A 27,783-nucleotide genomic window follows, 5' to 3' on the forward strand; every position below is an offset into this window, starting at 1 on the left:
AAGAGATGTTCAGACCTCCACGTACGTCACCCCTGCAAGGGCAAGTGTGATAGGGTACCTCCCCCACACAGCTGGTGAAAGGATTAATGTGAGTCTGAGATGCCAATTAACCCACCTGGTTGTGGGTGAGCCAGCTCTAATTAATGATGGCACCTAGCTGGGGAGGGGCTGGATGGTGCTATAAACAGAGGAAGTTTGGCCACTGCATGGAGAAGCTCTGCAGTCATGGTTCAGGTAGTGAAGAGCATGTCAGGGAATAAGAAGACTCTTGTAGGGTGAGGAGAAAGCCTAGGGAAATGCTTGATAGGAAGAAGTCCAGAGAGGTTGCAGCAAGGATCCTGGTGCAGTGAATCTTGACTGCTTTTCCTATGGTCCCTAGACTAGCATGATAACACACAGTCCTTGAAAAGAGGGTGTGGACTACCGAAAGCCCTGAGAAAAGGATGTCTGGCCCACTGTGTCTGAGAGTGGGATGTGAATAGTAGTTGAAGCAGGAGTTAGTAGCCAGAATCTGAGTCCAGGATCAGAGCTGGATTACCTGGAGTGACACAGCGCTGGGAACAACCAGCAGCTAATGCAACAGTAGGCAAATGCTTTAAGCACCTGCTAAACTACTGCTGCTGGGCTGCTGACTCTTCAGACAGGGTAGCCAATTAGGCAGCTTTCTACAGGCCAGCTGTGCTTGTTAGGTTGCCTGGGAACTCGCTCTGCTACAGGCCTGAAGTCCTCATGCACTGAGTTCAGAAGTAAAGGTGGCAGACCAGATAGAGAGACTTGTTCTTGCAGGACTCCATGCTATGCCTGAAGGGGTGGGAGTAAATGTGACCCGGTGGGAGGTCTGAGTCACAAGAAGAGGCAGATTGCTGCAGGGCTGGAAGAGGAGAGGCTGCTATGTCATACCCAGCTGCAGGGAAGCCCCGTGGTCAGTTAACTCTTTTTATAGCAAATCACAGTCCTTCTGCTCCATTTGGTGATATTAACTTGTACTCCCTTTTGCTGATGGGAGGAGCGGTGTGCAATGCGGTGCTTAGGATTTTCAAATATGTGTCGCTCCTGTAGTGAAAGTCAATGGGAATCAGTCCTTTGGGCCCCATTGCAAATCCAGCCTTAAATAAATACTGGTTACTGGCATCTTTTAGCTTTAGGAGGATGGAGTAACGAGGTTTTAAATTTAGATATTTAGGTCCTGATTCTGGGCTGGCAGAGCTGTACTCTTTGCAGCTTTGGGGGAGGGAGGACAAAGGTAATTTTATGCCCCCTTTACCTGCCCCTAAGACCTTGGGTCTGGCTGCTGGACTAGCTCAGTCTCCAAAATAAATTGGAGCAGGCTGCTCTAATTTACTGGTGGCTACCTACAGCTCCGAGGGACTATTCTAGCCATAGGTGCAGAGAGAGAGAGCCTCTTTCCTCTGTACATGACCTCCTGCATTAGGTGCTAGGACGGGACGTAGCTTAAAAGTCACTACAGTGGTACTGTGCCACTGGGATACCCCCATTTAGTGGGATTCTCCACAAGACAGTTAAGATGACCTCTTGGCTCCTTTGTGCCACTGGAGTGGTGCAAAGTAGCTATAGCAGAGCCTGGGGTCTTGGCTTTTGAATGCAGACAGCAGAGCTCAATAGAAGCAAACACTTTTTGAGGCACTGTCTGATCACATTTGGGGCCTAAAATATTCAGTGTTGTCGTCTTCACTTTGAGTAAAGTACCTTGAGCACAATGGGCCAGATTCTGCTCTAAACCAAGTGTAAATCTGAAGTGACTACACTCATTTCAGGGGAGCTACTCCAGATTACCTGGTATAAAGAGGCCAGATTCTGCTCTCCTGGGGTCATATTAATCAGTGGTACGCTTGGCTTCACCACTGTAAGTTAGGCATTGCCGGTGCCAGGAGGATGCACCTGGCATGCACTTATCATTTGTGATCCATCATTGACTGTGGCTGCTGAAGATAGAGTGTGGTAAATGTGAGTGCAGGTGCATGTACTGGCTTTGATCATGATGCAGTGGTGTAAATACACACAGAGCATTTGAATTAAATCACCGTTACCTCTTCGTAGACTTTTGCTAGTGCTCGGGAGCAAGCAAAGTCGTGAGCCCCTGTCTTCCCCCTCCTTCCAAAGGCTGGGACCTGACCGGTTCTATTGCCTGCAGCTGCCCTTTAAGAAAAGCTTATCGAATTTATTAGCGAGGCATCCAGTGAACATTGTTGCCAGCTCCCACAACTTCATTATGAATCTCACAGTATTTGGTGGTTTTCCCAAAGCCCCAGCTCTGAGTTATGTGACTTTTTTTTTTTTAAGTGAACTTGTAGCCCTCAAGAATGCAGAGAAAAGCTTGAAAGCATGAACCCTAAAGGCTCAAAAAACCATAAGGCTAAGAAAAAACCTTTTTCGGCTTAAAAATCATGAGATTTAAAAAAAAATTCAGGATGTTTTTTGGAGCTTGTCTCATGATTGTGGATGCTTGGTATGAGCAGTACTTCTATAGCAATTATTCTAAAACCCAGGGGGAAGTAGGTCCTTTCTACTGGCAATTAAAAAAAGAATTTGGTAGCGGGGATATAATTCTCAATTACATTTAATAGGAAGGTTCAAAAGATGCCTAGGAAGAGGATAGTTTTCTATTAAATCCTGCAGTGTGTGCCATAAGGGACTCTCTGCTGTGGTCTTGTTAAAGTACTGGTGTCACTTGTTTTTCACCCTTTCTTGTAAAGAGCCAACCACCACCTTCCGTTTGGGCATCCAGTAGGCTTTAAAAACCAGAACAAAGAAAACAAACAAGCTAAGAGATGAAAGGCAGGGAAGGCCCCATCTTTCCGTGTTTCCCTGTGTGTGCAGGCAGCAGGGGGCCTGAAGGGGGAAAAAAGCCCTTTCCATAGTGCTGCAATGCTTGTCCCACAGGAAGCAAAGCAGTTTGCAGGACAGAGGGCTTTGTTCAGGTCAGAGCAGCTAAACTGTCTCTCTCCTTGTTTAGAAGCAGGGGGTGGGCAGAGAAGGAGCAAAGGATTGGAGGGAAATGGCCTGTACGTGGGGTCTCTTGTCACTTCTCTGTGCCTTGCTGCCCAGATTCTCCAAATGCACATGGTCTCTCTACCTCCATCCTTGCTCCTTTGTCTCACAACAGCCCCCATGCTGTTTCTGATTCTGGCTAGAATATGCAGTGGTGGTTACAGCCCGGGCCTGGATTCCTAGATCCAGTTTTGCAGCCCCACAGCTAGAGCAGGAAGAGTGAGAATCAGGTTTATCTATTCTAGTTCAGGGACATGAACACTTTTTTGGGAGGCGCTCCAGTCTGGATTCTCTCTTCTATGGTTTCCTGCAGCGTTCTGCCCCACCACAATGCTGGGAGGATCTGGTAGGGCATGTTTAGGACCCTCTCTCACCTGATGGCTCTCACCTGAGCAAGCAGAAGAAGCTCCCCATAAAAGTCTGATCTTTAATTTTCTAGCACCCACACAGCTGAGATGATCTTCTGACCTTCCATCTTGCTTCTAGGCTGCAAGACCCACTAATGTGCAGAGAGAAAAACCAATATAGCCTTATGCTGGCACTGCCATCCACGCTCCCATACCTATCCATTGTCTCAGATCAGATGGGGTGGGAGCACTGACCTTGCCAGGCTTTCCCCACTATCCACCACTCACTGTGCAGATTGCTCACACATGATGTCTAATGGCATTTGCTCATTCGGTCCCTACAACCTGCTTTCATGACTGCTCTCCTTGTTCACGGGCCTTCCCATGTTATTGATCTATTATAGGCCACTCTCTGCCCATCAAACTTACCACCACTCATCCTGAATTGTACCAGATCTGTATCTAGTGTAACCTGTACTTGCGGGTGCTGCCGAATGCCTCTTATAATCACACCCTCCCTGCGTGTCTGGCTGTAAAATCTCAGAATGACTGTAAGGATGGGAAAGACTAGGAGATCCTTTTGGTATTCTCAAGGTTTTTACAATCTCATAGGGGCATACATTGTGGCAAGGAGATCTGTGTGGGAGGCAGAGAGCTGGATCTACCTTGGGGTTCCCAAAAGCATTGGATCCAACCAGCTGGGTACTTATTTAAACCAAATCTGTGACTCTTTGAGTTCACCTGTTGCTATTTATCCTGAAGAGGCCAGGATGGAATTATTTCCTTGCATCTCACTTCAACCCCTTTGTAATTCTCAGTGTAATAGGTACTATTTCCTGCCAGCTTCTTACAGCTGTGATATATTAGGTGTTGAATAGCATTCAGCCTGTTTAAAACTCAGCAGTCAAGGCAATGTCATGTGTCATCACTCTGTTATGCTTGTTTCACGTCAGCGTGGCACTGTTGGATGTCATGTGGAGTTATACTGGCATGAAACGGGTGTAATGGAAGGCAGCTCAGGCCCAAGGGGGTGTCGAATACTGGAGTTCATCTAGAATGTTTGCAGAGTAGAAGGTAGCTGGACCATGCAGTTACATCCGAGGGTAGCCTTGCAAATCTACCCTTCCCGAGTACCTCCCACGCCGCCATCGAAACCCTGGAAGAGTAAGGTTCTCCCACAGCAGCATGAAATTCATCTCCAGCAGCCGAGAAAACAATCTGTCTTGTTTACAGACTAGCAAGGGATTTGTGCATGCACGTGTCTGACTAAACGCTGGCTAATGTATCGGTTTGACTGCTCGGAGGGTCTGGTTTTGTACAAGATGTTTTTCAGACATGATTTCTGCTTTTTATTAGAACAAACTGGCAGTGAAAGAGATGGGGATGATGTGTTACTAGGGTGAGGGAGGAGAGAGCTGGTGGTAATTCCTTCTTTAATGAAAACCAGCTTCTATGTAAAGAGAACAGGCCCTGATAAACCTTTCGGCTTCCTGCAGAGGATTTTGCTGGACCCCCCTCCTTGGATCAAACACCTGGTTTTGCTGAGACCATGTTTTAAAACTTTTTGTTTCCAGGTAACTAGCTTCATTCTTCACAATAGGGAGCAACACTAGGGAAAATGACAGGTTTCAGAGTAGCAGCCCTGTTAGTCTGTATCCGCAAAAGAAAAAGGAGTACTTGTGGCTCACGAAAGCTTATGCTCAAATAAATTTGTTAGTCTCTAAGGTGCCACAAGTACTCCTTTTCTTTTCACTACGGAAAATGTAATCAGCCACACTTTGCTAGCCTATCCTCCAAGGGAGATAGGGAAGGGTTTGTTATTTTAGTATTTATTGGTGCACTTTTCTGCTTGTGAAGTTTCAGAGGGTAGCGAGGCAGGAATCGTTGGACACTTGCCATGCAAGCTTTTGCCACCAGGTACCACCATTGACCTCAATCATACACGGATTCATAGTTGGGAGGGGTGTGGATTATGGCCAGAAGCAGCCATTATAGTCTTCTAGTCTAAGCTGTGCAACACAGACCACATGCTAGCCCAAACTTTCCTAGGTGCCTCTGGAGCAACTCTGCCCAGCTATGTTGAATGTAAGGCTTTTGGGGGTCTAAGCTGAAATCACCAACTCCTTTCATGTGGGCCCCAGGCTGGATGTCATGTACGCTGTGCAGCACCTACGTAAAGGCAGACTTTGTCTACAGCACAAAGCCCTGGAACTGGAGGATGTCAGCCCCGTATGTTAGTGAGGGGAGGGGGGTCTGAGATAAATCAAGGGACAGGAGACACTCGGTGAAGTAGCCTGACAAATAGCTGGTGCAGAAAGGCGAATTCTTACAGCATGGCCTTTCCCAGCAGGTGCCTGCTTTCTCCCCCACCACCCCATCTCTCTGTTCTTTCTTTTTCCCCCCTCTCTCTTCCCATGTTGAGGGAGCCTGGTGCTTCAATTTCTGAGAGAGGCATGGGTGCTGTATTTGTGCCTCTCCTCTCTTCTGCAGGCTCAGACCTGCACTAGTGGTAACCAGGGCAGGTGGGGGTGGAGGTGTACAGAGGGGGGAAGAAATAGAAAATGTCCAGGAGGCATTAAGTAGAGATGAGCAGCAACAGAAAGGCATGTTCTGGGGGAACAATGGGGGAAGCCTTTTCATTTTAACTAACCAAACGCTGCAGGATTGGTTGGAAAAAGCAGGGGGACAGCCCCAGGGAAGGAAAACATTGGGGGTGGGGAGACAGGCCTGTCTCTCTCGGTTCCCCATCCCTCAGGGGTTGCACCTATGTTTGAAGCACAATGGGGCTGTTGGGGAGCCTGGAGTAAGAGTCAGGAGTGGGGCTCTAGGCTCCATTGCTGGGAGAGCCAAGTGGGTGTGTGCCTTTCCCCTGCCAGGAAGCGGAGAGCATAGGAAATGGGGCTCTGAGGAGGAACATTCTGGAGGCCTGAGAGCTGCTGGGTAGTGGGAAAGGGAAGATGTCTACCAGAGGACAGTGCTTAGCCCCATTCCAGCTGGACATCTCGTTCTATTATTTACTTCAGTGGAAAATCAGGGCTCACAGTGCAAACAGGAGTAGCACAAATGGGAACAGCATGTTCCCTGGAGAGAGAGTTAGCCAGACCTGACAACTGCCCAAGAGGCATCGCAGGGACACAGCATCTGCAGGGCTACGAGCCAGTCGGGTAATGGCTGAGTGGAGAGAGGGGATGGCAAGCAGGGAAGAGACTGTGTGGTTCAGTGGATAGGGCCTGGGTGTTGGCTTCAGGAACTCTGGATTCTACCCCTGGCTCTTCCGCTACCGTGCTGTATGTCTATGGGCAAAACACGTCAGTCCTGTTTCCAGGGTTGAATTGTAAACTCTTTGGAGGCAAGCACTGTCTCTTGTGTTCACACAGTGCCTGGCACAATGGAGCTGTAGCTGGCCAGAATGGCCTCGAGGCACTACTGTAATATTTTTATATTAAAAGGAGACTGGCAGTGAAAAGAGAAAGTGGGAGGAAAGGAAAGGAGCGAAGGAAAAGGGAAAAGAGTGCCAGGGATTTCAGTGGAAGATTTGATTTGCCTTGACTTGAAGATAATGAGTGAACGTCCACCAGCCGGCATTGGTGGTGCTGAAGGTCTGTGGCCCTAAAGTTCTCGGGCTCTTTCTGCACTTGAAATAGATTTTAAATCAAGTTACCACCAAACAGCATCACAGTTAGCTTCTGCAGCTGGCATGGCTGTATCATCTGGGGTGACAGCCGATGCCATGTGTCTGAAAGCCCAGATCAGAGCTTTGTTGTCCCCTGTAAGTACATACAGACCCACGCTCCCCAGGAGAGCTTACAATCCAAATAGACAAGGCAGACAAAGAGAGAAGTATCATCATCCCCATTTTATAGAAACACCGAGATTAAGTGATTTGCCTGAAAAGTTTGTGGCAGAGTTGGGAATAGAACCTAGACTTTTCTTTCTGAGTTCTAGGTCCATGCTCTAACCACCCACGTGTTCTTCCTGAAATCTGAGCTTGGCTTCTCCCCATGGTGAGTTTTGCCTTTATGAGCCAGGCGTGTTGGGCAGCATGCAAGCAAGCATGTATAGAGCATCGAAGAGGATGGAGTTCCAAGCTCAGCAAGGGACCTTAGGCCTAGTCTACTCTATCTGGTCTTTAGTTTCATAGCTACATCTGCTAGGAGTGCCGGGAAGACAGGGCGGGCTGTAATCTCACTTATGCTGTGGTGAATCTGGAATAGCTCCATTAAAGATAATGGCACTGCACCCAGCATCAGCCTGGTGACAGAGAGAATCAGTAGGACTTTTGTGGTCGTCTGCCAGCATGATGTCTGGCCCTTGCACAGTCTTCCACAGATGTTAATGATCCTCAAATGACTCTTTTCTGGTAGGAGGGGAAACTGGGACAGAAAGTTAAAGGAATTGGTCCACGGCCACTCTCTGCCCCATCCTTCAGACCACACTGCCCTTCTTCCCAGGAGCTGTCTTCCTTCACTTCTCTCCAGTGGAGACTCTTCCTCTCCCCTTCACCTCCAAGCCTGGGAGAGGGAATGGATGTAGCAAGGAGGGAGCTCTACAGGCTTGGTGATAGGGGAGGGGAACTGTATCCCACAGAGGCCTGCATACAGGTGTGCGGGGCATGTTGATGCGTGCACCGATTCTCACATGTCTTCAGGAAAGTGCGCATAATGGAGGAGATGAGGTAATGTGATAAATAAGCATGGGGTTGGGTGTCTCCCAGGGGTCAAATGTGACTCTGCTGTGGGGGAGCACGCAGGGAAGGAATGTAAAGGGAAGATGCCCCTATGAGGGAGACTGCCCAGAGCAGCTACTCTCCAAAAATCCACTGTTTTGGAGGGGATATAGGCCCTGATCCAGCAAAGCACTTAAAGACCTGCTCAACTTCAAGCATGTGAGTGGCCCCCATTGACTTCAATTATATTATTTATATGCTTAAAATTAAGCATGTGCTTAAGCGCTTTGTGGGATTAGGGCCATAAACTAGCTACTAACTGAGAGATCCTGCCCCCAGTAAAGATATTTTCCCCCTAATTCTCATAACTGCCCATGGCAGTGCTTTTTGTATCTTCTTCTGAAGGAGCTGGTCACTCGCTGAGATGGGATACTAGATGGACCATTGGTCTTATCTGGTATGGTAATTCATACGTTCTTTGCCTTGTAAACGTCCCATAGAGCACAGCCGGGTGGCATACACCACCTCACATGTATCTTGTTAACTATGAAATATGAATATCATTATGTTAAGAGCTAGCAAACCAATTGGGTGTCTCCAGCCCTCACCAAGGATCAGCCAGTGTTACTGGGACTTGGCATTCTCCTTGACAGTTGTATGGAAAAAACCCATCTATGATATAGATATCTATCTGTATACAAGCAAATGTTCTGAAATGGAGGAGGGGCCCCTGTCAGGATTATTATAGCCGCTGAAGTTTTAAATATATTGCGGCAAAAGCTAAAATATCAGCTGGGATCTCAGCCCGAGTTTGGCCATGAACAGGACGCCTCAGAAGTGTTCAGGAAATTAACAGGGGCCCAGTCGAGTGAAGCCAAGGCTTCTGTGGCTGCTCCATCCCACCCAGAGCTCTGTCAGAGAGAGAAAAACCCTGCTAGGAAACTTAGAGCTGCAGAGGAAACAAGTGTTATCGCCCCCACTCTGTCCTAGGAGCAGCTAGACAGCCAAACATCCAACAGCAATTCATCAGGGATTAGAGATCTTGTTATATAGGGCAGTACGGGACTCAGCAGGGATTTCAAAATATTCTATATTGTTCGTGTTGACCAGCATGACACAGTCTGAATATCAGGCCAGATCCTCAGCTGGCGTAAATTGGCTTATCGGTCTCTTTGATAGAGCCATGCTCGTATATACCTCCAGAGAACCCGACCCATTGCCGGTAGCATCCCGAGTGACTTAGTTGGGGAAAGAGCACCTGGGTGCAGGTGATACAGGAACAGGGTAGTGAGCAAGTTGAAGGGAAGTGCATTAGCTATAGCTTATCCAGACACCATGCAATGATTTCTGTGAGTAGCTTTGCTTACAACAGGGAGCAATCTACTATGTCTGAAGTGGATTGTCATAGAGGAGTGGTGGACTTGGGTTCAGGCAATGATCACATGCCTGTCATAGGTATAGCCCGTTTATGTGCAAGAGAGTGGAGCAGAGGGACTGTAAAAGAAAAAAGAAAATGGCTTAATTCTGGCCCCTGCCCTACACACCCCCACACGTTCCTTGCCCATCCCCCCAACAATGTTTTCAGTAAATAGGGTGCTGGTGCAAACTGCAGATATAACAGCGCTGGAGTGTGAAGTCCCCTTTAATGATGGTACATGAGCAGTAGCAATGTGAGTTTCTCTGCATTGTGGGAAGGGAGAGGGGAGTCCAGTCTCTTTCCTTCATTCTTGACCTCTGGGCTCAGATGGGCAACAGTGGTGCCAGCTGGATGGCATTGATTTTGTACAACCGCCCTGGGTTTGTTGGGGTAAACTCTTCTAAAATCCGTCTTTCCTGGAGACAGAGGTTGCACCAGGGATTGAACATAGTTCCTCACTTGCTCCTTATGGAAAGAAGGAGAGTTGATGCACCCATTCTCTGTAATCTGTGCTAGCTGTGACTGTCCCTTATAGGTGACAGTGTTCGTATATGAACCCCTTCATAGCCTGAGTACTTGAGCTTCTCACTCTCTGCCCCTTGCCCAGTAGCTATAACTGCCCAGGTTGGTTCAGCCATCAGTCTTCAGGGCTAGCCAGGATCAGGTGGGGGAACTCTTTCCTTGAGGAGGTCTGTTGATAGCTACCTTTACAATACAATGTAAGTCCACTCTGTTATCAAACACACACATGGCCCTGTCTGGGCTGACTGGTAATTGGATTGCTATCTACTCGTTTCACATGCGGACTGCCCAAACGTCTGTCAGATGCCAGTGGCTCTCAATCAGCTGCCACCCTGTAGCAGAGTCAGACCAACCAGCCAAAATCCCTCTAACCCATCACAATTCCTTGAACCATCTAGTGCCTCTTCTTCCCAGGTTCTATAGAAATATTTCGAAGACAGCCTTTAGTTTGAGTTTGGAAGTGCTCGCGATGTTGGGGTTGAAAACAGAAGCCTTAATGAACGTGCTGAAGGTGGAAGCTATGTAGCATGGCCTTGTAACTCCTGCCTTTGAATACCGCAAACTGAAATACGAGGGTTGCTTGGAGAATATAAACCCTGCATGGTCTGAATAGCGGCAGGAACAGTACGAGGGTAACCCCAGTGGGCAGGAGGGTGACTCATTTCTCCAGAAAAGACTACACTGTTTATTAACCGCTGTCCCTTTGAAGGGAAAAATGGAGAAAACATCCCATAGCCAGAGTTATGATGAACCATCTAATTGTTCTGCTGGTATGTTTGCTTAAGGGTTTTCCTTTGCTCTGTGTACACTAAGAAATAGTTTCTCTCTTGCAGTCGTTGCACCCAGATGATAGTCATTAGCAATACCGCCAACAGAGCAGTTGTGCAGTCCTAGTCCCAAGTCTTTTTATCCCTGTTTGTTTCTTCAGTACTGGGGAGGGAATGACAGCCCTAGAGACCGAAGCCCTCCCCTTGTTCACAAAGCAAGTGACGTACAAGCTGCAGCAGCTCCATCTCTGCGTTCCCCTGCCAATAATGGCTCAACCTTCAACTTGGAGGGAGCCTCAGCCTTTCAACTCCAGGACTGAGTAGTTCCATGGAGATATCCATCAGTCCTGAGTCTGTGAGTTTGCTGATAAGAGGGACAGTTAATGCAAAGTGTGATGCTGGCCAAACTTGTCTGCTGGGAGCAGTACTGAAATCACGGGCTCATTAGGTCACCAAATAGCCATCAGATGGAATTGGCTTTCAGGAGCTAATGATCTGTTGTAGATATGAACCCAGGTTCCATCTCTCTCTTCCGCACTGATGTCCAGAGCCATCTGCTTATACTTATTTCTGTTGCTAATGCTTTATAGGTCTTTTATCCCTTTTCCAGTACTTCTGTTATTACTATAATTTATTATTTGTATTTTTGTAGCAAAGCTCAGCCCCATACTAGTAGGTGCTGTACAAATACATAGCAAGAGACAGTCCCTGATTCCAAGAGCTTACAGTCTAAATAGATGGTTTACAAAAAGTGGGAGGGGAAACTGAGGCACAAAGAGGTGAAGTGACTTTCCCAAGGTTGTACAATCTTAAAATATATACTAGTAGAAATGCTTTTTGTTTTTTCCACCTCAGTGTTGTTATGCAGGCAGGCTCTAACGGTGTGTTTGCCCAGAGGAGGCTGCTCTTCACTTAGGGACAAAGGGACCCCTATATATAACCTTCAAGTAGATGACACTGAAATTGGGGATGGCTGAACTAATTGGCGGTTGATGATGTTGAGCCTCTTGGACTAATTTTTGAGTTCAAAATTGTTCGCAAAACTAGACAGAGCTCATGGATTTTATACAGTACCAGCATGAGCTTGAGCTGTGAACTTCAGATCTGGATCCAAAGTTTGAGGCATCAGGTCTGATCAGTTTGGATCTGTCTTGGAGAGACGTACCAGGCACATGAAATCTTTATTAAAATAGAAAGGAAAAAAATGGATTAAGCCCTGCCTCTTAAATCAGCCAGTAAGCCCTGGACAAATGATTTTGAGTACCAATTTATTCTTACTAACACTACCGTTCACACGCGTTTACAAAACTTATCATGTAGGATTTTCAAAAGCACTCCTCATTGGTTTAACTCTGCTCCCACTGAAGTCAATGGGAGTTTTATTATCCACTTCAATAGGACTAGAATTAGGCCAGTGCTAAGCACTTTAAAAAATCCACCCTTTCTATACAGTGTAATTAGAGCAAAGCTACTTCTCGTACAATTTGTAACTAACATGTAGTTAACACAACGGATTTTGTTGTTAGCACATCTATCACAGTTAGAGGGAGTGAGTGGGTAGAATATAGTTTTGGCTAATGTTTTACATTAATGTTTTTTCTTGCCTGTTTCCCTTCCCCTACCCCCTTTATCCAAATGTCACCTGACTCAATTGCAGCTAAACATGAAATCTGGCTGTATCTGCTCTGCATGTCATTAAGGCACACACTAAAATAAGTTCTCCACAAAGACTATTACTTAGTGCTATTTGTCCTGAAGTAGCATCCAGAGGTCCCAGTTAGTGATCAGGGTCCCATTACACTGAACACTGTACACTCACGCAATGAGAAAATGACCCTTACCCCCAATGTTTTACAGTCCAAATATATAATGAGACAACAAGCAGATACAACAAACGGTTGGGCTGAGCCCAAAGTAACAATGAAGTGATTAAGATTAGTATCGTAAGCAGCGGCCTTGACACACCAGCTGCGTAGTCACTGGGAACTTACATCGGCATAGCTACGGGTCTCAGGAGCGTGAAAAGTCCACCCCCCTGAGATACAGGGCTATGCTGACCTAACCTCTCATGTACACAGTGCTAGACTGACAGAAGAATCATCTGTCGATTTTAGCTACTGCGTCTTGGGCAGGTGGATTACCTATGCCAATAGGATAACCACTCCTATGGGTGTAGGTAGTGTCTATACTGAACTGCTCCAGTGACACCGCTGCAACTGTGCTGCTGTAGAAGCTTAAGTGTAGACATACCCTTGAGTGATTTTTTTCAAGTGCTTTGTAGGAATCACAGCAGAGGTGGAGGAGCAGAAACATTGTCGATTGAATTTATTCAGTGCCAAAATTACTCAATTTAGTCGGTATTCAAATTTGCTGCAGCTCCGCTCTAATCCGAAGGTGTAACTATAGTGTCATGATGGGGTATTCCAAGTGGAGTGCAAACTCAGCCACACTGAAATGGTAGTCTTAATACTGACCTCAGAGGGTCTGAGCCAATGAGAATCTTGCTTTTGACTTACATAGGCTTTGGATCAGTCCAAGGATGTTCAAGTGGGTTCAGATTTAGGAACAACAAGTTTGCCAATCCCTACTGTAATTTGAATATGTGCATCTGCTGCATCTATCTAACATATGCTGTATGTTACAGGGACCTGATCAGAGTACGGTCAACACATTCACAGCATATCTAATATTGGCAGTTTTTTCAAGTCCACTTTGTAACCTTTTCTTTCCTGCTGGTGCAAACACTGGGGCTTTCTTTTCACTAGGAGATTGTCCGTCCATTTGTCTTGTGGATCCTTTTATTGTCTTTATATCTGACTGGCTGGTCCTACAGATTGAACAGCTTTCTCCCCTTCTAGGAGCTCACTCCAGAACAGGCTGGATGAATGTTAGTGGAGCAGGAGAAGGACGCACGCACTGCAGCTGCTCCATAGAGGACGTTAAAGCTGTCATTTGGCACTTTTCATCAGGATGAAATTCATTTAAACGAACATGATGATGGTGGGGAGCAAGGGCTTAAAAAGTGCCTAGTGAAGGTGGCATGTTTAATTATGTGAGATTTGTTTGTGGTTCTGATGTGTGTAACATCCAGGCTTCACTCACTACATTTGTGTGACTGGATGGCCAGGTGGGATCTTGGAACACTTGACTTCAGCCTGCAGATGGTTAGATTCATGCTGGCTTTGGATTCTTCCCCACTAGTGAGCTCAAATGATCGCAAAAATCTTTCCAGTAGGCTCACACCTTTAAGACCAATGTTGCTCTGACAACTGCCTTGGGTGGGACTGAACCTAAGACCTGTGCAGCTAAAAACCACTTCTGTTAGTTTGAAGATAGCAATAGACTCATTCATCCTCTTTGTAGTTCAGCAACTAGAGGGGGGACAAAGACACAACTGGCCATTGTGACAGAGGCTCAAGCTGTCCTCCAACATCATTTGTGTCTGTGAATATGGTGGTGCGCTTGCATGTGAACTTATCTTTATGAATTGTGCATGATTGTGTGCATAAGGCTCGGTGTGAATGCATGTCTGTGTAACTACACGTGTGTGTTTTTAATGTAAGTGTACACCTGCTGCATGTGCTTTTGTGCTTGCTGTGTACCCATCTCTAGGTTGCATGTTTGTGTGTGTGTCCCTGTGTATGTGCATAGGAGTACAACGGGCAGAGGGAAAAGCCTTACAGCAGTGTCACATCCATGTGAGGAAAAACTTGAGCTCCTTTTCCAGCTGAACATTTCAGACAGCCAAACTCAGAGTGGGGGATCCTGGTACTGGTGCCAAACTTGTGGTTTTCTCTAAATCATTTTGCAGGGCCTCTCTTTTCTGGCTATAAAATCTTCACTTGAAATGCAATTACCCTAATGTAGAGAAGAGAATAGGCCCCAACTTCACAATATCAGGAGAGGAACAGGGAAATCTTCCCCATGCCCCCTCTTTATTTCGAACAATGGCACATTATATATCACTAGAGCAATAGACTAAAGGGGAGAGATTTGGGCCAGATCCTCATCTAGTGTAAATCTGTGTAGCTCCATTGACATCAACAGAGCTATGCCAATAGAACACCAGCTAGCCCATAAGTGTCTGTATAAGGGGAGAGAAATCTTAGCTAGCATGGGCCACATCTGCTGGTGTCAGTGGAGCTATTCTGATTTACACCAGCCGAGGATCTGGACCTCTGTGCATCAAATTAATTGGAACACATTAGCCAACAGCTGTCTGTTGAATACTTTGCTGGAAATGGAAATGTCTCCTTTCCTTTGGTTAAACTTTCTTTCCCTTCCTTCATTTCATACTTTATCTTCTCACTTTTGTAGATCTTTGCATATCATTCTCTCTGCTTCCAGCATCTGGTGTTCCTTCTATCCTTCTCTCTCCTCCTTTTTCCCCTTCATTCCTTGTGCCCTGTTCTAACCTATCCCCCCAAGCTCTCCACTCACTCCAATGTATGTGCCAGTGCACTAGGATGAGCTGAATAGCACTCCTGGATAGACGATTTTATTTATGGATTATTTATAAAAAGAGAATAGTAACCCTCCACTGCTGTGCTGATTCTGAGCCACGACATCATGCACGGTTAGCCTTTGTAATTACAGTTACCGCCATCCTCCTTCCCTCTTGTTTGTTTGTACTAGCTGGTGGTGTCTTGTCTTAAATGAAATGGTAAGCCCTTACGGCAGGTGCTGTTTGTTCTGTGCCTGGCCTGCGGGGCTCCCATCCCTGACTGGGGGGGCTTTGGGTGCTACTGAACAATAAACATCGACCTGCTCCTCATCCAGTCACACCAATGCATCCATTCAGCTGCGGTGGAGACAGGGATGGGACTCAAGGCTGGCTGCAGGGTGTGAGGAATCTTGGGAGTTGGAGAGGGATGCTATTCTTCATTTCAGGAGCCTGGTGTGGTGCCCTTTCCTTTTCCCAGCAGAAGGCTGAGGGTGAGTGGGTGTTGGTGAAGGTGGGGGCTGGCTTCTTCATTCCCTTCATTTAGGGGAGTCAGGAGCTGGGGATGATTGTCTTCATCTTCCCCGTGAGCAGGGGAATTCCTTTTCCCTTTAGCCTGGCTAGGTGATGGCAAGAGAGAGAAGTGAACGGTGGTGCATGTGAGCAACAGTCAGCAGGTTGCTCCTCCTGAGTCTTCACTGCACCTCTGAGTATATTTGCTGCTCCACACTCAGCAGCCTTCAATGAGAGGGAGGAAAGATTGGCAGTAGAGTGCATTCGGCCCAGTGTTCATGGGGGCAGGTCAGTTCTGAAGCCCAGGTAAACGTATAGCCTACCTTACTATTTCCTGGTTGCCCTCAATGACTGTGGACAGGTGTCCACTTCTGTAGAGGAGTAACTGACTGGTAAAGAAGCCCATACTCCTAGAGGTTGTCCCTCCCGGACGGGGCTGAGCCACTTTGGTTGGGACTCTGAGGTCGCCAGCAGTGCTATTGTTCTCTTTGTACTTATTCGACAAATAAGAAGCCTCCTGGAATGTCCATTTGGTACCATTCACCAGCACTAAATTCATATTTGGGTGGTGGGGAGCGGGGGAATATAGATGGAGTGCTCAGCTTGCTTTCATAGGGCCAGGAGGGCAGCACCGATAGGAGACATCTCTTTGCAATGAATTATTGAACACCCACTTCCTGCAGCATGTCTTTTGCATACAATTATCCTGCAAACCACAACTCTGGTCATTATCCCCGCACCCCCTCCTGTTTCATGTTGTATATGTTCAGTTCAGAGAAGCTGGTCAAAGAAACCCTTAAAGCCAGGCACCCTAATGCTGTTGCTCTAAGGAGTACTTAGATTTCAAATAGAATTCCTCTCAGTTAGATCCAGGCAGAGACACTAGAAATCTGACTGCGCTTGTCTACATCTACCCTTCGAAAATGAGGAAGTGTAATTCGCCAGTGGTGCATCTCAGGGGAGTGGAGTGATACAGTGGAGTGTAGCCGGGTCTCGGGATTTCAGCTTCTTTCCTCTAACCCCAATCTGTGCATGGTTTGATGACACAGCAATAAAAATGGTGGGGCCTTGCCTGTGCTCAGGCTACATCCAGCAGAACCCATTGTGAATTACTGTTTCTGAATGGCCTGGTGTACCCTTGTGAATTGCTGGCTTACACAGGAAGGCAGGAAAGCTTTAAGCACATGTTTTAGGTCCCTCCCTATTTAGGGCAGCACTTAAAACATGGACTTGACTTTAAATATGTGCTGAATTCCCCAGGTCTGAACAACATGGAGGTAACAGGGCAGAACAGAGAAAGCACCGAGTGACATTAGAAGCCTCACTAATACCTATGCACTCTGTCCCAGACAAGGAGAAGACCATTCCATGCCTGTCTGTGTTCAGGCATGATTTAAATTCCATGATTTAGCTGTCTTCTTGGACTGCAGTTTAGTGTCATCTGCCCACCAGAAAGTGGACTGACACCACTGATTCATTTCACATAGGCCTTCAAATAGCATCAGTTATGTTAACATTGTTGGGTCACTATTGGTCTCTCAGGGATTTGAATGCATAACCTGGGGAGAAAAGTCTCTGTATTCTGCTGCCAATCCTATGAGCTATAGAGATCTCTACAATCTGTTGTTCAAAAGGTAGAGATATTTCTCGCTTTATCTTTAGGTTTTGTACTGCTACTCATTGCATTGTATCTGAACATCTTCAGTCTCAAATAGTTTGGAAGTAGTAAAGTCCTAGTAGATTTCATGGTGTCACTACTTCAAGTAGTGGAAAGCTCTGCTTGGAGTGGGGAGGTGGTGCTTGATGTTAATGTCATTCTGGTTTTAGTGGAACAGCTTTACTTGAAGGTTAAAGGAGAGTACGTCTGTTCTTAATGTAACCGTGGTATGTGTGATGCCAATTAAAGGGTAAACACCTTTCAAAGTTGCTAGGTAACTTCTGATCTCTGGACCATTAACACAGCAATTAGAATTGTTCTGAATAATCTGAGATCCCACTTCTCTCTCTTGTTTCACTGGCTGAGTGTGTCAGTCAGTCACTCTCTGTTTCTTATTTGCATATCTCTGGGCTGCCACCAACATTTTCAAACATGGTGCCTGAAAATGAAGTACCTACCCCTATTTTTAGACCCCTACATCAGTTTCAGAAGTTCACTGGAAGATGTGGGTGTGACGGGATCCCCACAGGGTGCAGCCTGGAACTATGGAACTGCTGTGAACCCTTAACTCTCTCCAGCCTGAGCTGTGTCTCACAATGCCTTGCTAGTGACCAGCAGCAAACTCCTCCAGGAGCTGTGATCACTCAGCCCAACAGCATGTGGAGACCCACACCCAGTTATATTGCATGAATGCTCCCAGAGCCACACGTGAATCACACAGAGAAAGGCACCAAAGCCAGATCGCCCCAGCTCCCAGCACTGTACCCCAGGAATATACCATTGTGCATGGCTCAAGATGGGCAGTGCAGATTTATTAATTGGTTCACCACTTCAACAATGGAAAGTGGACATACACCAGCCTTTGGAAAACCTGAGCAGATTTGCCCCACACTTCATACAATCTCATGGTAAAGATAAACAATTAAACAAATGTATTGACTATAAAAGGTAGATTTTAGGTGATATTAAGTGACAGGCAAAAAGTCAGGTAGTTACCAAAAGAAATAAAATATAAGTACGCAGTCTAAACTCGCAACCCTATTAGACTGGGCAACTTCTTGATTAAGCAGTTTTTCTCACCCCGATGGATATTGCAGTCCTTAATATACAGGTTTGGCCCAGGTTTAAGGAACAATCTCCTCTGTTGGAGTCTTGTCTTCTTCTCAGTATCTTAGTTGCTTGCAGTGTAGGTGGGGGCAGGAGAAGGGCCCAGTATGTGTCCACTCTGTCTGTTTTATACCCTCAGTCCATGTGCTTGGAAAACACAAATCCAGGCATGTCTGGGTGGGCCTTGCTGAGTCTCTAGGCAAGGCTGAGCAATTCCCCTGGTGTAGCCTCATGCAGGTGAGTCATTGCATCGTAGCTCCCTTGCTGGACAATGGCTGTTGATGGGTTGATTGATACTCCCCCCAGGTATTGGCTACTTTTCTTGCTGTTGCCTCTGGGGAGCTAATTTCTGCTGATTCCCCAATTTACAGCATGTTTTAGTGAACACCGTACAAGACAATTCTCATAACTTCACATGCATTAATGATATACACACATGGATAGAGAAATGACTTTCAGCAGATCATGACCTTTCCCCTGATACCTTACAAGGCATGCTTTATATGTAAGATCTCGATCATATAAAAATGAGGAATATGGGGGTTCCAGGATGCTCCCCCAAGATACAGAATGTCACAATGGGCACTCGGGATCTCTGATTAGGTCCACCCCTATTCAGGGCAGCACTTAAGCATGGGCTTAACTTTAAGCATGAACTATGGAACAGGTACAATTCTTGGCAGACTCAGATCCCTTAATATGGATTTAGATGCCTAACATTAGGCACCGAAATTTGAAAATCAGTCTATTATTCCTAGCAAAACAGAAACATCACCTTTATGACCTAATATGGGGCACATGGTAGAGTGCCACAGGCATTGAGCAGATGGAGAAAGATCTAAGAGCATTATCTCTCCTAGGAAATTGTTCTCATAACTAGACTCAAAATAATACATTTCTTTGTTACTTTGAGTCATCTGATTTCTTTTTCGTTTGACCTGATTTTAAAAAAATGTTGAGTCTAGAGTCCATCTGTGCGTGGGAGAGGGGTGGGTGGGAGGCAAGTTCGTCAAATCCCCTGTAGCTTGAGTCACTTTTGAGCACAGACAAAATTTCTCTTTCGGCTCTTTTTTTGGAAACCGCCAACTCTGAGGAGATGGACCTCAAGTCATCTTATTTTTGTTTTTAGTTTGCTTTTGGGGTTTGGAGGTTTCATAATGATCAGAGGCTTCAGAGTTCAAAATGCAGGTCTGAGCCATGGCATCAAACTTGTCGATGGTGGGCCAGATTCTCCTCTGACTTAAACCAGTTTCACAACTGTATCACTCTACTAACTTCCATAGAGTTACTACCAATTTACACCAGTGTGAAGGGAGAGTCGGGCTCACTCTGTGCCAGATTGTGAATCCCTTCCTTAATCAGGTGAGCACTTACTTAAACTGAAGTCACTGGGTCTAGTCATGTGAATACGTACCCATGAATGGTGGTAAGTGGTGTAAATTGGGCCCTATGTATTTTTGATTCTATGGAGTCCGGGGGCTGGAATCCCAGGTGTGGGTTTGTTCAAACTATTTCCTCTATAGGAGTAAAATTGCTTCTCTGTGGATCTCGACTATATTCTCCTCTCCCTGCAAGTGTGGAACTCTGTCTTCTGAATGATATTCTGCTTTCCTCTCATGTGAATCTTAAAAGCAAATTTTGCTATTGACATTACACATCGGCCTCTATAAACCAGAATCCTCCTTTGCATTGCTGATCTGAAGGCAAAGGAAGAATACACGCTGCCAAGAGACACTAAAAACCATCGTGCCAAGTTTTGACTATTTCTTCTCACTCATGGAAGCACACAGTATGGACAGACGGGGGAAGGGGGGTAGAGATGTATCTCATAAAACATGCCTTCTCTTTGGCTTAGATTATAATAACAGTGTCTGAGTCACCACACGGTACATCGATGCAAAGCAACTGCCTGCAGGAAAACCAAAGCCATGCATTTTTCTGCAAAATGAGGAAGAGAAAAACACCCCGTTTATTTTCATTCTTTTGGCTAGTCTAGCTTGCTTCTATTTCTCATTAACCTTTAGAAAATAAAGCTAGCTTTCCTGAGGGAAAATAGCACTTTGTCTCCTTACCCCAATCGTGGCTAACCTTCAACATCCAAATTTGGCTGGAGACCTACATTATGTGGCTTCCTAGTCTACTGTTATGAGCCTTGCTTCCGGCCGGAAAGAACCTGGGTTCAAATCCCACGGAGGCTGTGAAAATTATAGCGTACGTGAGGCCTGATCCAAAGACCATCAAGGTCAACAGAAAGATGTGTCTGGGCCATGAATTAGCCTTTTTGTGATGAATGTAGTGTAAGGACTTGAACAGAAATAAGAAATAATGTCTAGTTGGCAGCCGGTGTCAAGTGGAGTGCCCCAGGGGTCGGTTCTGGGGCCAGTTTTGTTCAATATCTTCATAAATGATCTGGAGGATGGTGTGGATTGCACTCTCAGCAAATGTGTGGATGATACTAAACTAGGAGGAGTGGTAGATACGCTGGAGGGCAGGGATAGGATACAGAGGGACCTAGACAAATTAGAGGATTGGGCCAAAAGAAATCTGATGAGGTTCAATAAGGATAAGTGCAGGGTCCTGCACTTAGGACGGAAGAACCCAATGCACCGCTACAGACTAGGGACCGAATGGCTAGGCAGCAGTTCTGCGGAAAAGGACCTAGGGGTGACAGTGGACGAGAAGCTGGATATGAGTCAGCAGTGTGCCCTTGTTGCCAAGAAGGCCAATGGCATTTTGGGATGTATAAGCAGGGGCATAGTGAGCAGATCGAGGGACGTGATCGTTCCCCTCTATTCGACATTGGTGAGGCCTCATCTGGAGTACTGTGTCCAGTTTTGGGCCCCACACTACAAGAAGGATGTGGATAAATTGGAGAGAGTCCAGCGAAGGGCAACAAAAATGATTAGGGGTCTGGAACACATGACTTATGAGGAGAGGCTGAGGGAACTGGGATTGTTTAGTCTGCAGAAGAGAAGAATGAGGGGGGATTTGATAGCTGCTTTCAACTACCTGAGAGGTGGTTCCAGAGAGGATGGTTCTAGACTATTCTCAGTGGTAGAAGAGGACAGGACAAGGAGTAATGGTCTCAAGTTGCAGTGGGGGAGGTTTAGGTTGGATATTAGGAAAAACTTTTTCACTAGGAGGGTGGTGAAACACTGGAATGCGTTACCTAGGGAGGTGGTAGAATCTCCTTCCTTAGAAGCTTTTAAGGTCAGGCTTGACAAAGCCCTGGCTGGGATGATTTAATTGGGGATTGGTCCTGCTTTGAGCAGGGGGTTGGACTAGATGACCTCCTGAGGTCCCTTCCAACCCTAATATTCTATGATTCTAAGGTCTGATGTATTTGTCCTTTCTCAAGACACAAAGGGGGGTGGGGGCAAAATGAGTCCTCCACAAAAAGCTTGTCTGTATCCCACAGGTAGTAGGGTCCGCTGTAGTTGCTAGCTAAGTTCCATGGGAAATGGTGTTTACCAATGAAGAGGGATTCCAAAGGATGGGTTCTTTTCCTTCTCCGATAACAGTAGAAGTATTTGTTCTGAGCTTGTGCTGTGGGGTCTGAGCCTTAGCTGCTGTAAATCAGCTCAGCTCCATAGAAGTCAATGGATTTGTGAAGTCAGTAGAGCTATGCTAATTTACACCAGCTGAGCATCTGGCCCTAAATTTGAAAAAAAAAAGTTTTTAATGAAGTGTAACATAAGAACTGGTCAGTTCCTCCAATTTAATCTGTCTCAATTTACGCTAAGGGTAGCCCGAGAACAAATAAAAGAAATACAATTTCAGATAGGGCCAGTGGAGGCCTAATAGATTAAGCTGGGGCTTGGGGAGGGGGCAGGAGAAGTGGGTTGTGTACCCTGAGCCGGATACTTGACTGGTGTAAATTGGCATCACTCTATTGACTTGGACCTGGCCTGGTATATCTGTCTGTAGGTATTCTGGGAAACTACCTTTCAGTTAAGGTAGTTTGGCTTAACATTCACTGCTTTATGGTTCTCTGGCCTACCAGTACTAACTCATTGCTTTGTAAAACAATGTGGGCGACTTCTGAGTAGTATATGAAAGGTGCTATCTAACACCAAATTGTGTTCCATCATTCAGGGCTGGATGCTCAGCTGAGCTTAAGCGGCACAGCTCCATTGAAACCAATGGAGATATGCTGATTTACACCAGCTGACGATCGGATGCTTGGGGAAATTCATCCACATTCCGAGGGCCTGCCCAAGGCCCTATGCATGATTTAAGTCGCACTTAAAGCCCTCTTCACACTTCATCCTAATTGGATCTGTGGTTGAGTCACCCCTTTAAGGGAAGTAAAAGGTTGCCTTTGGGATTCTAGTGGCATGTTTCCCATATTACGCTATTGCTGTGACCATTGAGTAGGTACCATGCTTTGTTCAGAGCTGTATCCAAGAAGCCATTTTCAGTGCATTCATTAACTTTATCGAACCTACAAACATATGAACAATACAACAGATGCTGTTTGTGTTAGTTGCCACTAGATGGCAATCTTTATATATGCTAACTTTATACAGGGTTTGATACCCGTGCTGCATTTTATATAAAACTCTTATTCTCCATCAAGGGACCAGTGTGCCCTTGCAGTTTGGAAAATGAATGTAGGCATAACATTGCGAATACAATGATCTGTAACTACTGTCAGACTAGGTTAACATTTTAAGGGGATTTAGCTTCCTGGGTGGTATTCCCCTAGGGTCTGCCCCCACACCAAGCTCTACCCCCTTGAATTGAAATTATGAGCTCAACATTTGATGGCACCTGCTTTGGTGGGCTCCACTGGGTTGGTTCCTCCTCAGTGGGGTTCAGAAATGGACAGGGACAGACTAAGGCATAGGTACAATGAACATGCACCTAAGGATCCAGCTTTCAACAACATAGTGTGGTCCGAATCTAAGTTTGGATAGGCCTCCCTGTGAAATAGGCAAAAATCATCCTCCTCATCTTACAAAGGGGTAACCAAAGTGTAATCGATAACAAGTCCATGGTAGAACCTTAGGATGATACCTAATCTTCTAAACCAGTGCTACTCAAAGTGGTGGTCCGCGGACCGGTGCCGGTCCACAAGCCATTGGCTGCCGGTCTGTGTGCACATTGGGGAAAAAAAATTGCCAGTCTCCCACATCAGATAGCTTGAGAAGCACTGCTCTAGACCACAGTTCCACCCAGATGCTTAGGCCTACACATTCAGACAGGTTGATATATTGGGTGTCCGACATGAGACACCACAGATTGAAATCACTTGTTGCCCTACATCTAGTGCAGTCATTTAGAGCAGTGCAAAATAAACAGGAAATGATACTGGTTTCATAAGGCAGGGTTTTATATATGCCCATTTTGAACTGATGTCAATGGCCATGAGGAACAATGGAAAGCCATGCCACATCCACTAGGTCAACTCAACCTGAACCAAACCTTTATGGAGATTTTGAAAAGTTTGGGTAACTTTTTATGAAGTGTATCATTTGCCATAATTGTCACTGATCTTACCATTGCCTGGCTCCAGCCAGGTCTATATATCGAAGTTCTAAAACATAGTACAAAACAGCTGATCTTGCAATCTACCTTCCTTTCCAAAAGTGGTAGTGGTATCCAGTGCGCAGGCTGGCAGTCAGGAGACGTGGGTTCTAAGTCTGGCTCTGCCACTGATTTGCATTGTGAGCTTGGGCAAGTCACTTTCCCTCACTTTGACTCAGTTTCACCTCCCTCTCTGTCTTCTCTATTTTGACAGGGGAGGGCTGTCTGTTACCGTGTGTGTGTGTGTGTGTGTGTGTGCAGCTAGATGCTTCTGAAGTACAAATAAATAATAATAATAAGTTTCAACACCCAAAATGCAGAGTTTTTAACTGAACATAAGAGAACCACCAAACTTTCTGAGGTTCAGCCCAATATAATTGTGTGGCTAAATCCCTTGCAAGTCTGAAAGTTTAGCAGTGCTCTTTCCTCAGCATTCACAGCCGTGGTTTAGATTTGCTTTATGTGGGTGAGAAGGGGGTGGGGTTTGGGGGGAGCAGTTGTTGGAGGATTTTAAAGAACACATCAACCTCCACGATATATGATTCATGCTGGTGTGAAACCTAACAGACTGCTGGAAGGGTGACCAAAAGCACAGAATAGCCTGGTCCTTTTAAGGAACACACTCTGTTATAAACCTTCCAAATTAATTTCCTGCGAGGTCCACCTACAGATATCCATAAAGAAGGGCTTATTAGTCCTAGGAAGGATGGATGATCCAGAATTTTACCTCCCCCCCCCCCCCATGCTGGGATGACTCAGTCTTCTCCACTGAGCTTCAGGTCAATCTGACCTGGAAAGATCCTATTTAGCAAGACCTATTCTGGGAGGTGAAAATTGAGTTGCAGCCAGCCTGAGGTCCAATCCCCACTGGGGGCTCAGATTATTGAACATAGGTTTGGCTGGCCAATGGGGATAGGGCCAAACCATCATCTAGTCTAGGTCCCATGGGGTGGGCAGAAAAAAACATTTTTAAAAGCGATAGAGTGCCACCTGTATGTGACACTAACACAATTTGGTTTCATGTATGTTGGTGGGCTGAAACACGTGAAAAACTGGTTTAATTTGGAACTCTCTTCAAGTGGAGTTTGAGCACTGTTTACAAAGTCTGTTGAAAGGCCAGTGTACATGAAACCTAAATTACACCATCTGAGATGGGATCAGAAACTGGGTTTGAACCCAACTCTCCACTGTGGTTTCTTGTTTGTTTCCGTGGACACCGAGGAGACTAGTCTGTGGCTATGTCTACACTATAAACCAGGGGAGTGATTCCCCCGCACACGTACTAGCTTGTAATGTAGATGTAGCCACGTTGACTGCTGTTTCCAGACCCCATGCCTTCCTTTCATAGTTCCTGTGAGAGGTAAACAACTGAGCTTTGCCAATTCAATTAAAAACACACATATACACATTACATAACGAAAGAAGAATGTGGCCCCCTGAAGCCTAGCCCTGTAATCTAATCTGCTGGCTGGTGGACCCCCAAAGATGATGCTCAAATCCTTTGCTGGAGGTCTCATCCCTCCTCTCTCTCTCTCTCTCTTTCTCTCTCTCTCTCCACACACACTCCTCTCTGTTTTTCTTTCCTTCTTGGCTTTCTCTAGCTGTATTGTTTTAAGTTGGCGGCTGGGCTGTCTGCCAGTTTAAATTTCATCTGCTGCTCTCCTCCTCCTCTTCTCCCCACCTCCTCCCCCCCCCCCCCCCCCCCCCCCCGCCCCACACCATCCCCAGAAGTGATACTGTTTACTTTCTCCGCTGCTTTCTCAATGTCTTTGTACACACTGCAAGGGATATAATCACCAGCTGTGGAGAGCTTTCTGAAACTTTAACTTATTCCTCAATGCCCCAGGGCTGGTGATCAGAAATAAAAAAAAAATAATAATAAAACAATGCTGTCTTTAAAGAAAAAAAATGCATTTTTCACATGTTGGTCTGGAACTTGAACAATAATGCCTGTTTCCCCCTCATCTGCAATTTTGAGGCTTTTTTGGTTTTGGTGTTTAGTTTTATTTACTTCTTGAAGATGAGGAGGAAGAGTTCAATGTGGAAGTATCAGATTCTGAAGGGCGCATTGTCTCCTCAGACAAAGCTTTAGCAACAATGTGGAGATGAAAGATTAGAGGATAAAAGTGTTTGCCAGAATTTCTTCTTCTCCTTCTTTTCTTTTTTTTTTCTCTCCCTTTTAGGGTGGAGGTGAAAGAGAGGTCAAACTGTGCCCATTGACCTTTGCCCTCTGACCTCGGTGAACTGAAGGAAAGCCTTTGAAGTAGTGAAGTGCCCACGAAAAAAAGAAAACCAAACAAGTTGCTGGCTTTTCCCTCTTTCCATATGAACTGGCAGCTGCTTAATGGAAGGTGACACTGCTATGGTGGGCTGGATGGGGGACCCCATGTATTGTTCCTCCCACCCTTTCCTCAGCATGGAATTAATTGGCACTGCAAAAAGCCCACCCACTCAAAGAGAGGGGTGGGAGAATGGAGGAGGCATATGAGAAAACAATCTTCATCCCCCATGAGTGTCGCTCACTATGGCACTCCATTTCTATATCTTCCCCACCTCTCACCCACTCCCCGTGTGTGGGAGCCTCCAATAAACATCTCATTTTTTAAAATGAGAGAGTCCCCACACACAGGGAGTGGATGAGAGGTGGGAGGTGGAGATGGGGAAGATTTAGGCTTATGATAGCTAGAGCTGGAAAAGACCTGCTTAGATCAATGAGCCCTTTCCCCTGAAGAATTGAGAGGACGTGGCAGCTGTTACACGGGTTGCTGCTGTCACATGCATGACCCCTGCTGGCAGTTTGGGAAAAGACAGCTTTTTTATTGAAGACACCCATCCTTCTCTTAACCTCCCTATTATAACATGCTCCATGGTACAAAGATCTAGGACTGTGACTCTTAAAGCACAATAGACCTTATCATTCTCAGAAATATAGGCAAAAGGACTTGGCAAAATATACACACTTCTCACAATATTTTGCCCATCTCTAGAATTAAAACCAAACCAAATTTTGTCATGTTTGAAATTATTACTGAATATATAGTGTGGTAGCCTCAACCTGAGCATGGCCTCATTGTGCTAGGTGCTGTACAAACATTTAATAAGAGACAGTTATCTGCAACTGTAACAAATCTATGGGAGGGCTGGGTAACAGTCGTAGAGACTCGTTTTTGCATAGTTTGTCTATGTGCATGGCCGTAGCATAGCTATGTGCAATTTGTAGGTACTGAAGTTATTTAGTTTGCTTGCTTGTGGGTAGATTTTGAGGTGATAGATAAATAATCATGTTAGTGGCAGTATTCTCAGCTCCCCTCTTGCCTAGTCCGTATCAGCTGGTTCCGTAGACATCAAAGTAGGAATCTTGTGACGGGATTTGGTGGAGACAATAGTGGGTATTCCACACATGTAAGGTGAAGACATTAGGTGAGTTTTCTCCCCCCTCCCTGCCAACATACTCAACACACTGTCTGCCCCTCAGGGGAAAGGAAGCAGGGTAAGCCCCAGCATTACCCCACACTAATCTTTTTTGCTATCTTCTTACGGGAGGAGGGAGTCTTTGCAGCTAGCTATGCCTCTCCAGGTTTCTTAGGGGCCAGTGACAAATGTTTCCCATCTGAAGTCCATCGTTGCTGGTGACACACACGGGTGCTGGTAAGAGACTGGTCTTTATTTCCGAGCCTCAGTCAATTGACATAAATCAGGGTAATGGATGTTTAATATCCCTTGCATGGGGCCAGTCTCCTTTAACTCCAGTAGTGACTGTTACATTTCAGCAATAATGAAATGCAAATAAAACATAATGTCAACTAAA

General features: G+C 45.9%; 1 long non-coding RNA gene across 1 annotated transcript; it reads left to right on the forward strand.

The window, feature by feature from the left end:
- Positions 1 to 220: 220 nt before the first annotated feature.
- LOC114020223 lies at positions 221 to 27,783 on the forward strand. The gene is made up of 2 exons (XR_006291378.1): positions 221 to 922; positions 26,159 to 27,783. It is a non-coding gene; the product is annotated as an uncharacterized LOC114020223 (long non-coding RNA).

Source organism: Chelonia mydas, chromosome 6 (genome assembly GCF_015237465.2).
Source record: "Chelonia mydas isolate rCheMyd1 chromosome 6, rCheMyd1.pri.v2, whole genome shotgun sequence".
Classification (NCBI taxonomy): Eukaryota; Metazoa; Chordata; order Testudines; family Cheloniidae; genus Chelonia; species Chelonia mydas.